This window comes from Leuciscus leuciscus (genome assembly GCF_965113295.1).
Source record: "Leuciscus leuciscus genome assembly, chromosome: 21".
Taxonomy (NCBI): Eukaryota; Metazoa; Chordata; class Actinopteri; order Cypriniformes; family Leuciscidae; genus Leuciscus; species Leuciscus leuciscus.
The window spans coordinates 8,048,463-8,062,916 of NC_138745.1; the positions used below are offsets into that span (position 1 = coordinate 8,048,463).

The 14,454-nt window shown below is 37.6% G+C and overlaps 1 long non-coding RNA gene across 1 annotated transcript in view; it reads left to right on the plus strand.

The window, feature by feature from the left end:
• The window catches only part of LOC309485002, a 102,220-nt gene extending 96,909 nt beyond the window's left edge, over positions 1-5,311 (plus strand). Inside the window, exon 4 of the long non-coding RNA XR_014201013.1 lies at positions 4,687-5,311. This is a non-coding gene — a long non-coding RNA (uncharacterized lncRNA). The remainder of the gene's footprint in view (positions 1-4,686) is intronic.
• Positions 5,312-14,454: the final 9,143 nt, after the last annotated feature.

A 14,454-nucleotide genomic window follows, 5' to 3' on the forward strand; every position in this document is an offset into this window, starting at 1 on the left:
GCCGGTCTGAGTATTTCACAATCTGCTCAGTTACTGGATATTCACACACAACCATTTCTAGGGTTTACAAAGAATGGTGGGAAAAGGGAAAAACATCCAGTATGCAGCAGTCCTGTGGGTGAAAATGCCTTGTTGATGCTAGAGGTCAGAGGAGAATGGGCCGACTGATTCAAGCTGATAGAAGAGCAACTTTGACTGAAATAACCACTCGTTGCAACCGAGGTATGCAGCAAAGCATTTGTGAAGCCACAACATGCACAACCTTGAGGCGGATGGGCTACAACAGTAGAAGACCCCACCGGGTACCACTCATCTCCACTACAAATAGGAAAAAGAGGCTACAATTTGCACGAGCTCACCAAAATTGGACAGTTGAAGACTGGAAAAATGTTGCCTGGTCTGATGAGTCTCGATTTCTGTTGAGACATTCAGATGGTAGAGTCAGAATTTGGCATAAACAGAATGAGAACATGGATCCATCATGCCTTGTTACCACTGTGCAGGCTGGTGGTGGTGGTGTAATGGTGTGGGGGATGTTTTCTTGGCACACTTTAGGCCCCTTAGTGCCAATTGGGCATCGTTTAAATGCCACGGCCTACCTGAGCATTGTTTCTGACCATGTCCATCCCTTTATGACCACTACTTCCGGCAGGATAATGCACCATGTCACAAAGCTCGAATCATTTCAAATTGGTTTCTTGAACATGACAATGAGTTCACTGTACTAAAATGGCCCCCACAGTCACCAGATCTCAACCCAATAGAGCATCTTTGGGATGTGGTGGAACGGGAGCTTCTTGCCCTGGATGTGCATCCCACAAATCTCCATCAACTGCAAGATGCTATCCTATCAATATGGGGCCAACATTTCTAAAGAATGCTTTCAGCACCTTGTTGAATCATTGTCACGTAGAATTAAGGCAGTTCTGAAGGCGAAAGGGGGTCAAACACAGTATTAGTATGGTGTTCCTAATAATCCTTTAGGTGAGTGTATATTAAACAGCAAAAACTGTTTTCAAAACTGACAATAATAAGAAATGTTACTTGAGCACCAAATCATTAATGATCGGTAACAGTTTCAAATAAGGTTTAATTTGTTAGCTTTAATTAATGCACTGTCAACTAACTTGAACAAACATTTTTGTTAACTAACATTAACAAAGGTTAATAAATACCATAAACATATATTTCTAACTGTTAGTTCATGTTAGTTAATGCATTAACTAATGTTAATAAATGAGACCTTAATGTAAAGTGTTGAAAGTGACAATGTCACGGTTTTGTTTTTGGGTTTGTTCACATCATGTTTCCATGTCTGTCATGTGATTCCCTGTTTGTCATGTGATCCTGCCATGTGTCTTGTCATTGGTTGATTGTCTGATCATTGTTCACAGGTGTCCCTTGTCATTTAGTCTGTGTATTTAAGCCCTCATGTTTGCCTTGTGTCATTTTCAAGTATTGTTACCTGTAAACCTCTGTTGTGGGTCCTTTTCATGTTCATGAGTTTTCATGCCACGCCATGTTTTTGTTTCATGTTTGGTTTTGTTTATAATAAACTGCACTTGGGTTCTCATTTACACTTGCCTCCAGTGGATCACTTTACAGACACTGAAGACTGGAGAAATGAAGCTAAACATTGAGCATTGCATCACAGGAATATTACATTTATTTGAATAGAAAACAGTTTCACAATATTAGATAACATTTCACAATATTTGCCACAATGCTTACATGGAAGCAGATGAGGATGATGTTAAAGAGAACCCAAGTGCATTTTATTTACATAAGTGATGATACAAAATGTAAAAGATAAACCTTGAATTAACATGACATGCACATGGGAAGCACATGAGAGGATCACATGAGAATAGGGAATCACATGACATGACCAGGAACTAAGACTGTGAGAATCACAACCTAAAAGACATGAAAACATTAACTTAAAACAAAACCACAAAACAGACATGACAATATTATTGTGTTTACTGTAAAAAATTTTTTGATCAAATAAATGCTGCCTTGATGAACACAAGAGACTTCTTATGTAAAAAATAATAATAATAATTGAATGGATGACAAACTGAAATACAGAGCTTAAATACACAAAACAAACCAATCAACAAAACAAGCCACAGGTCTACAACTTATTCAATCAATAATACACAGTAATCTGAACTAAAACATGTAAACCCCACTTGAAACAGAAACAGACACAGATAATCACTTATATAATGTAATTAAAAAAAAATATATCATCCTGTAATCATGATTGACTGAACAAGTCATGGACATTTTTTGAAATTCATTCATTCCTTTGACTGCATTCATGTGCAACTGCCCCACAAACCTTTAGAGAGGATGTCAAAACCCAAAACCATAATGACATATTAATGAACAATTAGTTAATAGTCATGTGCCTCAACAAGTAAAGTCATAACCTTAATGACATTGCAAATGATTTGCTAATGATTGATTATAGCAGACAACTGGAAGTTGAAATGCTTCGACCCATTGTTTATACTATTAGTTAATAATATATGTTATTAAGGAATTAATACATTGTCACATTTAACTAATAACAATTCATATATTACTTAAATCTATGAATCATTTTTATTAGTTTTATTCGAATTTTTATTAATTGCTGATGCAGTAATAATTGATTAATGGTTTAGTTCTTCACGAGTCATACATTAACACATGATTATGTGCATTAGTTAAGCATGAATTAATGCATAAAGTGTTACCCAACATTCCAAACAACTAATCAGATTTGAGGGATAAGTTTACAGTTTATATCAAGTTTAGGCTCACAACCAGGGTTAGGTGCTTCTACATCAGTGTTATTCACCTATCATTCCCCTCTGATTTTAGAGATAAATCATGGGTAGGGGCTTAGGGGTAGGGATAGGGTTAAGTCTAAATATGCAGAGAGGAATGTTTTTCTAGGATCAACCAAATATGTTGATCCAGGAACATGTCTGTCTTGGCAAAATCACGGTGACCGCGCCACACTACGGTACAGACCACACTTTATCGGTTGTATGTCTCAGACGCAGATGTATTTTTGCAAACAAATTACTATTATAAGTAGTTTTCTTTGGTTAACTGAATAATGTCTCCTTGATTTAACTTGAAGTTTGTAGAGGCTTTAATCTGCTTTACCATGGTGCCTATCATGAACAGTTTATCTGTTCTTCAAAGACACCTTGATATTGAAGATGACGCCTCCTGTTGCTTGCTTGTATTTTTAGATTCTCAGCGTGGCCTCTGCCTTAAGTAACGCTAAATTAAGATTCTATGGTCTCGCCTGGGTAAAATCAAGGCTGGGCCTGAGGCGGTGAGACTGGAAGCCAGAGGTGAAGTGTGTTCTGGAAGCACGAGCGACTCCTACACATCTGCCATCCCACTGAGCTTTGGTTCCTTTGACTGCTCCTCGTCAACACGTCACCCTGCTGCTTTCAAAATAACAGCAGACAGGAGAGATCACAGCTGTAGTCTTCTGCGACAAATGTGCGTGGTGACAATGGGAAGCTGTTCCCGTTCTGATGAAGGAGAGAAAGTAGTAAAGAATAATTTGACTTGTTCTAATTTTTTTTTAAATGGGATGTAAATTCAGAAGAGAAAAGAAAACTTTTTGCGATGGCTTTTATACAAAAGCTAATTTCGTATTTCCCCATACAGAAGTTTATCCAGTCTTTTCCATTTTAATATATTAATTTATATTTCCTTTAATGGCAAAGCTGAATTTTCAGCATCATTACTCCATTCTTCAGTTTCACCTGATCCTTCAGAATTCCTTTTTAATATGATGATTTGCTGCTCAAGGAACATTTCCTATTATTATCATCATTGTTAAATACAGCTTTTGCTGCTTAATATTTTAGTGGAAGCTGTGATACAATTCAAATGTTTGGGCTAAGTAAGGTTAAAAAAAAATATTTATTCAGAAAGGACAGTAAACACATTTATAATGTTACAAAAGATTTATTTTCCAAGTAAATGCTGTTCATTGAACTTTCTATTCATCAGAGAATCATGACATTTTTTATCACAGTTTCCACACAAATATGAACTGTTTTCTACCTTGCTAATGACTGTGTTAATAATCATAATAATCTTATTATTGATCACCAATAATAACGGAAAATAACTGTGCATCAAATCAGCATATTAGAAGGATTTCTCCAAATTATTCGAAACATTTGACCATTATTGTACATTGCCCAGACAGGAAGCTGGGACATTGTGAGCCGCATCTCTGACATGACATTTGGACAGTTGTGGTAGGGTTCTTTTTCTCATTAGCGTGGTTTATCTGTTCCAAAACAACATCCCCTATAAAGCACCGCCACTACAGTCATACAAAATGAGACGGACTCCTTTGCCACATCTCACAGTTTTTGAGTGGTCTGCTAGGTTTGCCTTAAAAAAAATTACATTTAATAAACTGGATCTATAGCCAAACACGTTCAGACAGACATCTTTGGCTGTTATGTTAGATCTCACACTGTTTTTGAGTGTCCCTGTACAACAGGGATGGGCAAGTTTGGTCCTGGAGGGTAACTGTCCTGCAGAGTTTAGCTCCAACCCTGATAAAACTTTCTAGCAATCCTGAACACACTGATTAGCTTGTCCACGTGTGTTTGATTAGGGATGAAGCTCTGCATGATAGTGGCCTCTGAGGTCGAGAAACGCGCCCGACGCGTTTTGCTGGATTTTTTTCACATAGCAGCAACATAAACTTAAATTACTCCGTCATTTATGGTTATACAGAAAAAAGAAATATAAAAAAATAATCTGTGATATTTCTACTTTTGTATGTGTCCACAAAACATTGTGCTTTTGTAAAATAAAGAAAATAAACAGGGCGTGCGTTCTGCCTCTCCGTCGCGGTGAACTTTTTTTTCTTGAGCACGTCTATAAACTGAAACAAAACTCAGCGAATCCTTCTCACACATTTATGAGCCATACACCTTTATACACATTTAAGTGTGTACTTTTAAATGATCGGATTCAAACTGAAAACAAATATTCTCTGTTTAAGTAATTTGTATAAAACCAACAGGATGTCCAGTATCTCAAACGCTTGCTAATTACTTTTTAATTCGACACGCCCACTCGCGCAAAAGAGATTCACATGCAAATCTCCACATGGGACGCGAACGCCCTCGTTACCTCAAACACAAAACACCAAAAAACTTCACAAGTCTCTGCTTTTCGTCGAGTTTGGAAGACACGTCTGAGCTTACATTGGATTTACCTAAGAAGAAGAAGAACGCGATTTGAAGACAAGAAAGATGTAAGGTAAGAAATTCTTACTTATTAGTTTATGGTATTGCCATAACTGGTATTGGCACAAAGGTCTCTGTCTTTGGATCATTGTTTTCAATGTGCTCTTTTGTCATTTGTATTTTTGGATTATGTTGTGTTGTAAATAAATCCAAACAATCTAAAAGCCATTCTTTTTTAAATCTCCTCATTCTTTGTGCAAGGTTGCTCTGAATGACAGGGCCTGATCGCTCCTAATAGGGCAGTTAGGGGAGTGTCTTTGTCTTTCTCAGGTGTTAAAGCCTTACATATTCATGAGATGATCACGCCTCTTCGCATATGGCTTTGTCACACAAAACACGTCTTAGAAATTTTAAATCAATATATTGTCTTATCTGAATGAGCAGTCAGGGTGATTTTCACATAGTTTTGGAGCAAATATTCTAGGCTATGTCATACAATTTTCAAAAGTCTTGTGAAGAAATAATCAATATGGGTTTCATGGCCTTATTTCAGTGAGAATTTTTTTGTATTTTCACAAACCACGCATAAATGTCATTATCTCAAAACTACAAACTTGTACATACATGCTGCTGATATATTATTGTAGCAGAGTTTGTGCTGAATACAGTGTAATTAGACTTTAGCCATGAAAATGTCACTAGTAACAGAAAAAAAACACAAATGTCAGAGCATGTCAGAACACCTCCAGAGCCCAGAAAACAGCTCAGACCTCAGAGGGTTAAGCTAGACAATGACTTTCTGCAGTACAATCATTGTTGTATTAATTTTATATTATCACCATACAGCTGCTTTGAAACAATTTGTATTGTAAAAAGCGCCATATAAAAAAGTGAGTTGACTTGACAAGAGAAAGCAGTTGAAATAGAGTAAAAATTATGTAAATGGCCTCACATACTGACATCTGGCATCCTCCTGTCAAAGGTTGTCTTTGGCTGATAACCTAAACGTTTTAAAAAATATATAGTTTCAACATATACATTATAGTTGGCAATTTTCGGAGGGGCTAGCAATAGCGAGCTAGCTTTGAAAGCATGAGATCCCATTCAGAGCGTCTCCAAAGCCACCCCTCCTTCAAAACACATGAATGCGTACAGCAGGGAGCAAACAAAAGCAGTTAAACTACCTCACGTCTCAAAGCACATAACATTACAATAATAATGAACAAAAAACAACTTAAAGAGCACTAACCTGTACCTCCTGACTGCTGCAGATTCATTTCGGCATTGATAGTGCTGTCACTGAAAATCCCAGCATACTCTTATTTATCAAATATTCACATCAAGAATTGACCCACACTCCTTTGTTGAGAGTTCCTGAACTTTATAAAAAACATTTTGAATAAATTATATTTACCCCTCAGGGGGAGCAGTAGGGCCCACATGCACTAATGACATGATTCAGAGCAGCTTGCCATATAATCAAAGAGCCTCAGAGTCTTCATTAGTGTTGAAACACTTTTGCTTGATCTTTGTTTGTGGTGCTGTTTCTAAGAACCATTTGGTACAACAGATGTGATTACACTAAATATTGTGGCATTTTGTATCTTTTTTTCTTAACTACTTTTTTAATTTGTAATTCACTGATTTATATGAAACTATGGCGTATTATATTGTGAGGAAATGTTTTTTTTTTTTTTGTTTTTTAGCTGCTAAAAGCTATCTAATTTCAGATTTTATGAGCGTGTACTCCTGATAAAAAGCTTGAGTTGTGCCCTTTTCATTCAACATGCAAAATGATCAAACCAAACTAACGTTGCTCTTGATACCTTTACCATGGCATTTTTTTTTTTTCAAGGTGTAAATAAAGCAGATTAGATTATTGGAGTATGTATTACAACAACATACTATTTCAGTCTTTCTACTTTAAAAATTCATGTATAATTCAATGTGTTTCTTGCCGCTTCTTTACTTGTTTGTGAAATGTACCAGCCATTTCTGAGTGAAATAGTTTCAAAGTAAATACTTCAACAACAAAAAATTCAGTTCACCCAGATATGTACTTAATCCCATATTGATGTGTTATTTTTGCTCAATAACTTTGTTTCAGACAAATATTGGCCACATAATTCATTGATTCAAATTTATACTTAATCGTTTTAAACACAAAGTTGTTGTTGTTTCTATTCTACTGTTCTTACCAGGTCTAGTGAGAGACACAAGATGAATAATACACTTAAGAAGTCAATTATGAAAGAATTAATGAATGAGGCATTTATATAGCGCTTTCATATGTACTACTGTACACCAAAAGCGCTCTGCAATCATATCCACAATCCGGCGACAGGGTGTTGGGTGCCCAAGGCTCTTCGATGCACGAAGGCAACAAAGGCTATCCCGTCTGGTCCGAGCCAACAGAAGGTCTACTGAGGCACAAGTCACACAAAATTATAGTGATGGTTATGAGAGGAATATTTTAACACACAGTGCATCGCATTCTGCTGCGAATGGGGCTGCAGCAGGAGACCAATCAAAGTGCCTATTATCCTCGTACACCATCAAAAGCGCCTACAATGGGCATACGTTTTATTTACATCCCAAGGACGGCTGTGTACTTGTGCACTGATTACCTGGAGAAGTGATGGCACCAGGATGCACTGGGTCCGGGTCCGAAAATCCTGGGTCCGGCCATTCGTGTGGACGTAAATTTGACGTGGCACCTACCTAAAGCAGACTAGGTACACCCCTTCATGACAACGGTGTTCCCTGTTGGAAGTGGCCTCTTTCAGCAGGATAATGCACCCTGCCACACTGCACACATTGTTCAGGAATGGTTTGAAGATAATGATGAAGAGTTCAAGGTGTTGCTCTGGCCTCCAAATCCCCCAGATCTCAGTCCAATTGAGCAACTGTGGGAAATGCTAAAACAAAAAGTTCAATCCACGACGGCTCCACCTTGCATCTTACAGGACTTGAAGGATCTGCTGCTAACATACTGGTGCCTGAAACCAAAGGACACCTTCAGGGGTCTTGTAGAGTCCATGCATTGGCGGGTTGCATCAGTAGTGCTTTTATCAACTCCCAGCCTGTTACAAATCAGACCATGTTTCTAAAAAAAGATGGAAGGTGTTGCTGTTGAGATCAGCTTTTGTACTACAGGCATCAAAATGCAGACCTCCTGAGGAGCTAGCAATGAAAACATTAATTCAAAAGTAATTTGCAAAGAGGACACTAGCAGTGGGTACAGTGCATTTCCCCAAAAACCCTTCTTCAAATTATATTTTGAATGAAAACATCCAATCATATATGTAACTTGCATGATTCCCCTTGTGTATTTACACAAGTGCGCAGGATCCATTGTAAACGGGACAGCTCATTTACATACAGTATGTAAGACAAAAAAACGTTAGATATTTTGATCTCCTGAGGTATGGAAAGCAAAAACACACAAAGTCATTTGTCTCCACACCCCACCGAGTGAAGTTGCAGGAAAGTTTCTTTCCCTCCTGTCCTTCCTTCACATTTGTTCCTTTATTTCCAGATTTAAGCATACGTAGGCCCAACCGACTCGTTGGACTATGCTGATAACGACGGAACTTGCGACCATAGTTGGCTAACAATGCTTTTGGGAAACGCACATCAGGTCGGGAGAACTGATTAATGAAAATTCCTATTGTAAGTTCATGCCTCACTGTCTTAGTCTGAGTATTTAAGGGAATGTTGCAAAGGGCTCAGGGTGATTTATAGTCAGATCAGCCTGTAATGCTGAATGTCTTCAGACACTCAACATTATGTATTTTTTCTAATGTCAGGTATGCATCTTTTACTCTTTATTCCAGAGCATTTGATGTTTTGTATTGATTATCTTTGAATTGATTACGTAATTGGCATGATTCATTTACCTAACTATTAGTAAATTGATACATTTGGATACCTGATTTCTCATTAAGGGCTCCGGATGAGGATGAGCTGTCAATAGCAGCATCACAGGGTAGGCTACCACCTTCTGACATGGAAGACTCGACTGGACTCCCACCCTCAGGTGCGGTGGTCCAGTCTGAGTGACGCAGAGTTGGAGGCCATGTTTGCCCGGGCTGCCGCAAGCATCAGGCTGGATTGGAATCCTCCGTCCTGTCCTAAATGCTAGTGGTTGGATGATTGGTATTTGGGCTCGGAGCGTGACTTACAGCCACACCCCGATCCAGTGCCTTTATTCCCAGAAGTGCACAAAGAGCTCACTAAGCCATGGAGGGCACCCTTTTTTGCCTTGTCCTGATTCACGAGCTCTTCCACACTCACTACCCTCAATAGCGGGGTGGCCAGGGAGACACAGAGGTTCCCAAGGTGGAGCATGCAGTTGTGGTGCACCTGCTCCTGCAGAATGCTGCCACCTGGGGGAACCGTCCTAAGCTCCCGTCCATGGCCTGGTTCACTTCGTCTCTGACGGCGAAGGCTTACAGTGCCGCTGGACACCTCAGTTGCGGACAACTCCCCCTTTCCTGAGGTGATAACATATGCTTTTTTGTCCACATGAGTTCCCAGACTGATGAGCCCTAGATGTATCCTGCCTTTCAGCACCTTGTGGCAGTCTTTCTCAGTCCTTCCTCAGCACTCTGGTCTGCAAACGGCTGTGATTGTATAACAGTAAAGGTCAAAAGGAAGTCCAGCTAGGGACCCCTATGGAAGTCATTGACACCACGTCAAAGTAACTGACAGATAGGGAACGTCTCGGTTAGTGTTGTAACCTGTTGTACTGTTGTCACATTCCCTGATGGAGGAGGCGAGAGACATGGTGTCCCTCCTACCACAACACTGGACTACCCTCTGGATGGCCGGGACAAACTCTCAGCTCCTCAGCACAAATGAGAGAGTGGCACATGCAAATTCCATTCGCCCATTCTCATATGGTGATTGGGGCTCCCAAGTACGACCCATCGACACCACGTAGCGTTCCCTCCATCAGGGAATGGAGGTTAAAACAGGTTCTTTTGACATTTTTATTTAACAAAGAATCTTGATCATGTTTTCCAAAAAAATGTATAATAATAATTAAACATAAAAAAAATAAAAAAAAATAAAAATAAACATCAACATAATCATCAATAATAATAAATGTTTCCAGTTCTTCTAATTTGTAATAATTTATCACAATATTACTGTTTTTATTGTATTATTGATAACAAATTATAATAATAATACAGCCTTGGCCAGAAAAAGATACTTAATTCAAAACAATAAAAGTTTTTTTAATGGTTCTGTAAATCATTATTGCAATTCTATTTTAATAATCAGAATGCTGAACCTATGATAATATTTATGAATTTGTCTATATTAATGTCATCTTTCCTCAGAAACTCGTGTCTCCTCAGATTTTTGAGCCAAGATGTTTTTAGTGCAAAATATAAAATAATAATAATAAATAATAATAATGTTAAGTTTTTTTTTATAAGTGATTAAGTGATTAGTGCCAGCCATAATCACTTATAATTAGTATTATTCATTATTATAATTTGCTTACTCAAATTTAATATGTATATATTTTAAATTCCTAAATATAGTACTACAAAATATGTTTTGGTTGAGTAATGTTGCATATTTGGTTTTTGGTCATTTTGCCTGGGGCAAGGGACCTCTGACCACCACTGCCACTCAAAATAAGAGGTGCATGAATGCCTCTCTAATCAAATCAAATTAAATCCTCTTACACCTCAAGCAAATAATAATAATGACAACTGGTATTTGAAACTCAAGAGATTGAATTGACTTTTATTCTTTAAACAGGACTGAGCAGAATCTGGTGACCTGTCATTTCACAGCTGATATCGGTCAGGAGGGAGTACACTGGGTGGGTTAAGGCCACGCTGAATGCGTGAGCACTAGTAAATATTAAAGACTGAAAACAAACACAAAGGATAGTGAGCTTATTAAGCATTAGAAGTTGATAACAGCCGTTAATCTGGGGTGATCTGAAAAGATCAATATGGGAATAACCCTAGGGCGAGAAAAGAAAGGTCAAAGAATGTTGACTAGGAGAGAGAGGGATGACTTTCCATCTCTTATCCATTTCATTCTCTCGACCTATGCATGTCTACGTTTGGCCAGAGAGAGTATTTACATAATTCCAAGCTTTCAAAGGATAAAATATTCATATCATTTTGTGGAATGTCAATACCTCTCTCTGACTTTTAATACTCTTGAGACTCGACCATTAAAATAGAGAGGGTGTGGAAAGAACCTGACCCTAGACTGCAGCTGAATGTTGAGTTTTCTGTGCCATCCTTGTAGATGTTGTGATATAAACCTCTGTGTTCTCTTCAACTCCCCCTTGAAAGAAATGATTAGGCCATAAAAAGTGGAGAAATGTTCCCTTCTATGATGAACGCAATGGAATGGGAATACTTGTTTTTTGCTGGAGAGCGGTCAAATGAACACTTAAACCCTAAATTCTATTTATTTTTTACGTGTAAGGGAGTGGCCTGTGCTGTTTTAGCCAGTGGTGTAGTCTAGTTTTTTGTAGTGAGTATACTCTAATATAACACCCAGCCCAGAGCGTCACCCCATAAGCACCACCACACTCACTAAGGCATACAGTATGCATCGACATGTAATTGAGAGCATTATGAAATACTAAGTGTTATCAACTTATTTATTTGTTATATGAATATGGTCCCTGAAGCACAGGTTTTATCAGTTGACAATTATCAACAATTAAAAAAAAAAACATTATAGGCACAAATACAAATTTACTTTTAGAAATGGTGTTTTTGAAAAAAAATTTTTTTTAAATACATTTTACTGTGCAATAATTCCTTTCTAATTAATTTGAGTTAGACCGAACTTTTATTTTGGTGGGTTGTAGACATTTGAGTTTCTGTGTGTTTTAATAAACTATTATTATTATTATTATTATTAGGCCTGAAGTATACTCTGTGCAATAGTAATATATTTATGTTATAATTTCTTCAAGTTATACAGAACTTTTATTTTGACAGGTTGTCGTAAAGACATAACAGTTTCTGTGTGTATATGAATGAATGACGATAGTTTTATCAAATGAAATGGTGAAATTCTCATCAAGTGACTCTCATGGCAGCTCTGCGATGAAATGCACATGTGTAGCCTACATCATGTCTCAATACAGTGAAACGCTGAAAACACCACGAGCGTGAGTCACGCGTGCTTCTGTGTGTGTGTGTGTGTGTGTGTGTGTGTGTGTGTGTGTGTGTGTGTGTGTGTAGCATACACTGAGCGCTCATTCCCAGAGACGCGTAGAACAATTGCAGTCTCTTTTAGCTTTAATATTCATAGACACTAGTCCATATCGAGATTTGATTCATTGTACAGCAGCTACTTTTGATTTATTCATTCAAAAATAGCCTAATTCCGTGACGTTCTGCAAGTTCCATTTGTGACTGGATTCCGCGATTCGATCCGTCGCTTCGCAAACACAGACGGGGTGAATTTATGAATGAAAGTGTGAAAGTTCTGACACAACACGAAGTTGATACGTATCCTCACGCTTTTTTTAAGTGGGTATACGCAAATCCTTGGCCTTTTCTAGTGGGTATACGGCGTATACCTGCGTATCACGTAGACTACACCACTGGTTTTAGCCAATCATGTCTTTGCAGGGCTGGGTTTTTGGATGAGGTCGGAAGCTTACTTACAGCACATTTAATTTAGTCCCACTGACTGTACCAGGTTTTTGCAAGAATTGGCCTGTGTCAGAGTTTCTCGAGCCTAACATTGGGTGAAAATCTGTTCTTGGATGAGCTACGGCACCCTGGCCCGTTTACTGAGAAAATAAAGATGCTGCAGATACCTGCTGTGGTGCACATGATTTCTCCAGTGTGACGATTTTAGACTCACACAGAGTCCAGGTTCAAACAGCATGTCACAAACATCAAATCAGGAGCTCTAAAGATTAAGGTTTGTTTCTGGTTTGTTTATGTTTCTGTATTCATCTAGTAATATCATACTTCTGAACCTTACTGACTTCCAGGGATGGAAAGTCCATGATGTAGGCCAGGGGTTGTTAAATAGCAGACCACGGTCTGGTTCCAGACCCTGGTAAACCGTGAGACATAATGACAATGGTAGCAGTATTTTACTGTTTGCAGTTTAAAGTTAATGGCGCATCAAAACAATGGAGTGGTATACCCACCAAATGCTCAGGGTCTTTATGGTGATGATCTTTCGACGCTCTCCTCTAATATTTATCTAGAGCCAAACGTACTTCATTCAAGCCTTTTCCATTATGTGCGCATTGCTTCTCTCTCCCACTAAAGATGTTAAGCACTACAAGAGCTGTAGATGATGCAGTTATTTTAACAACAGTAGCAGAAATTCAGTGATCAGCAAAATAGATTGACACTTTAGCTAAAACTTTGCAGGAAACGTAAAAAAAAACAAATACAATTATTTTTATGTCACATATAACCTTTCAAACAAACCAAATCAAATTTTTTTGACAAGACGTTTTTTTAACTACAGTTAGCATTATTAATCAGCACGTAAAGAGCATCTCATAATAAAGAATTTTATAATTGGGAAAATTATTTGTAGATGGCAAAGGAAAGACAAACAAAACTTTGAAATAGTTAACTTTGTTTTCTTCTCATGATTAGGGTGTTTTGATTATTATTATATTATAATTAGCTCCTGAGCAACACAATAAAGCTGCTGATAATACTGAATGTATATATAGGGATGCTCTGATAGGTGTTGTATTCCTATTGGTAGACTTGGATCAGCTGAGAGTCTGAGAGCTGAGAGTCAGCTGATGCGAGCTTGACTGACTTGACCTGCCAGAACTAACACTACGTTTGAATTTTATAGCAACAACAACAACCACAACAACAACAACAACAATATAAATATATATATATATATATATATATATATATATATATATATATATATATATATATATATATATATATATATATATACTGTATATCATGATATATATATATTGTTATTGTGAAATAAAATAGCTTGTATCATGATGTAAGATTTTGATCATATCATCCACCAATATTTTACTCAAAAAAAAAAAAAACACCTCTAAATATTAAAGCCACTGATTGTCATTTTTGGAAATTTTACTCAGTTCGCCTCAGTTTCTATTTTAGCCTAGAGGTGTATGAGGTATACTGGTACAGTTAAAAAAAAAGCCAAAATAAGTACATTTTGGTTCATCTCTATCGTGGTTACACGGTTT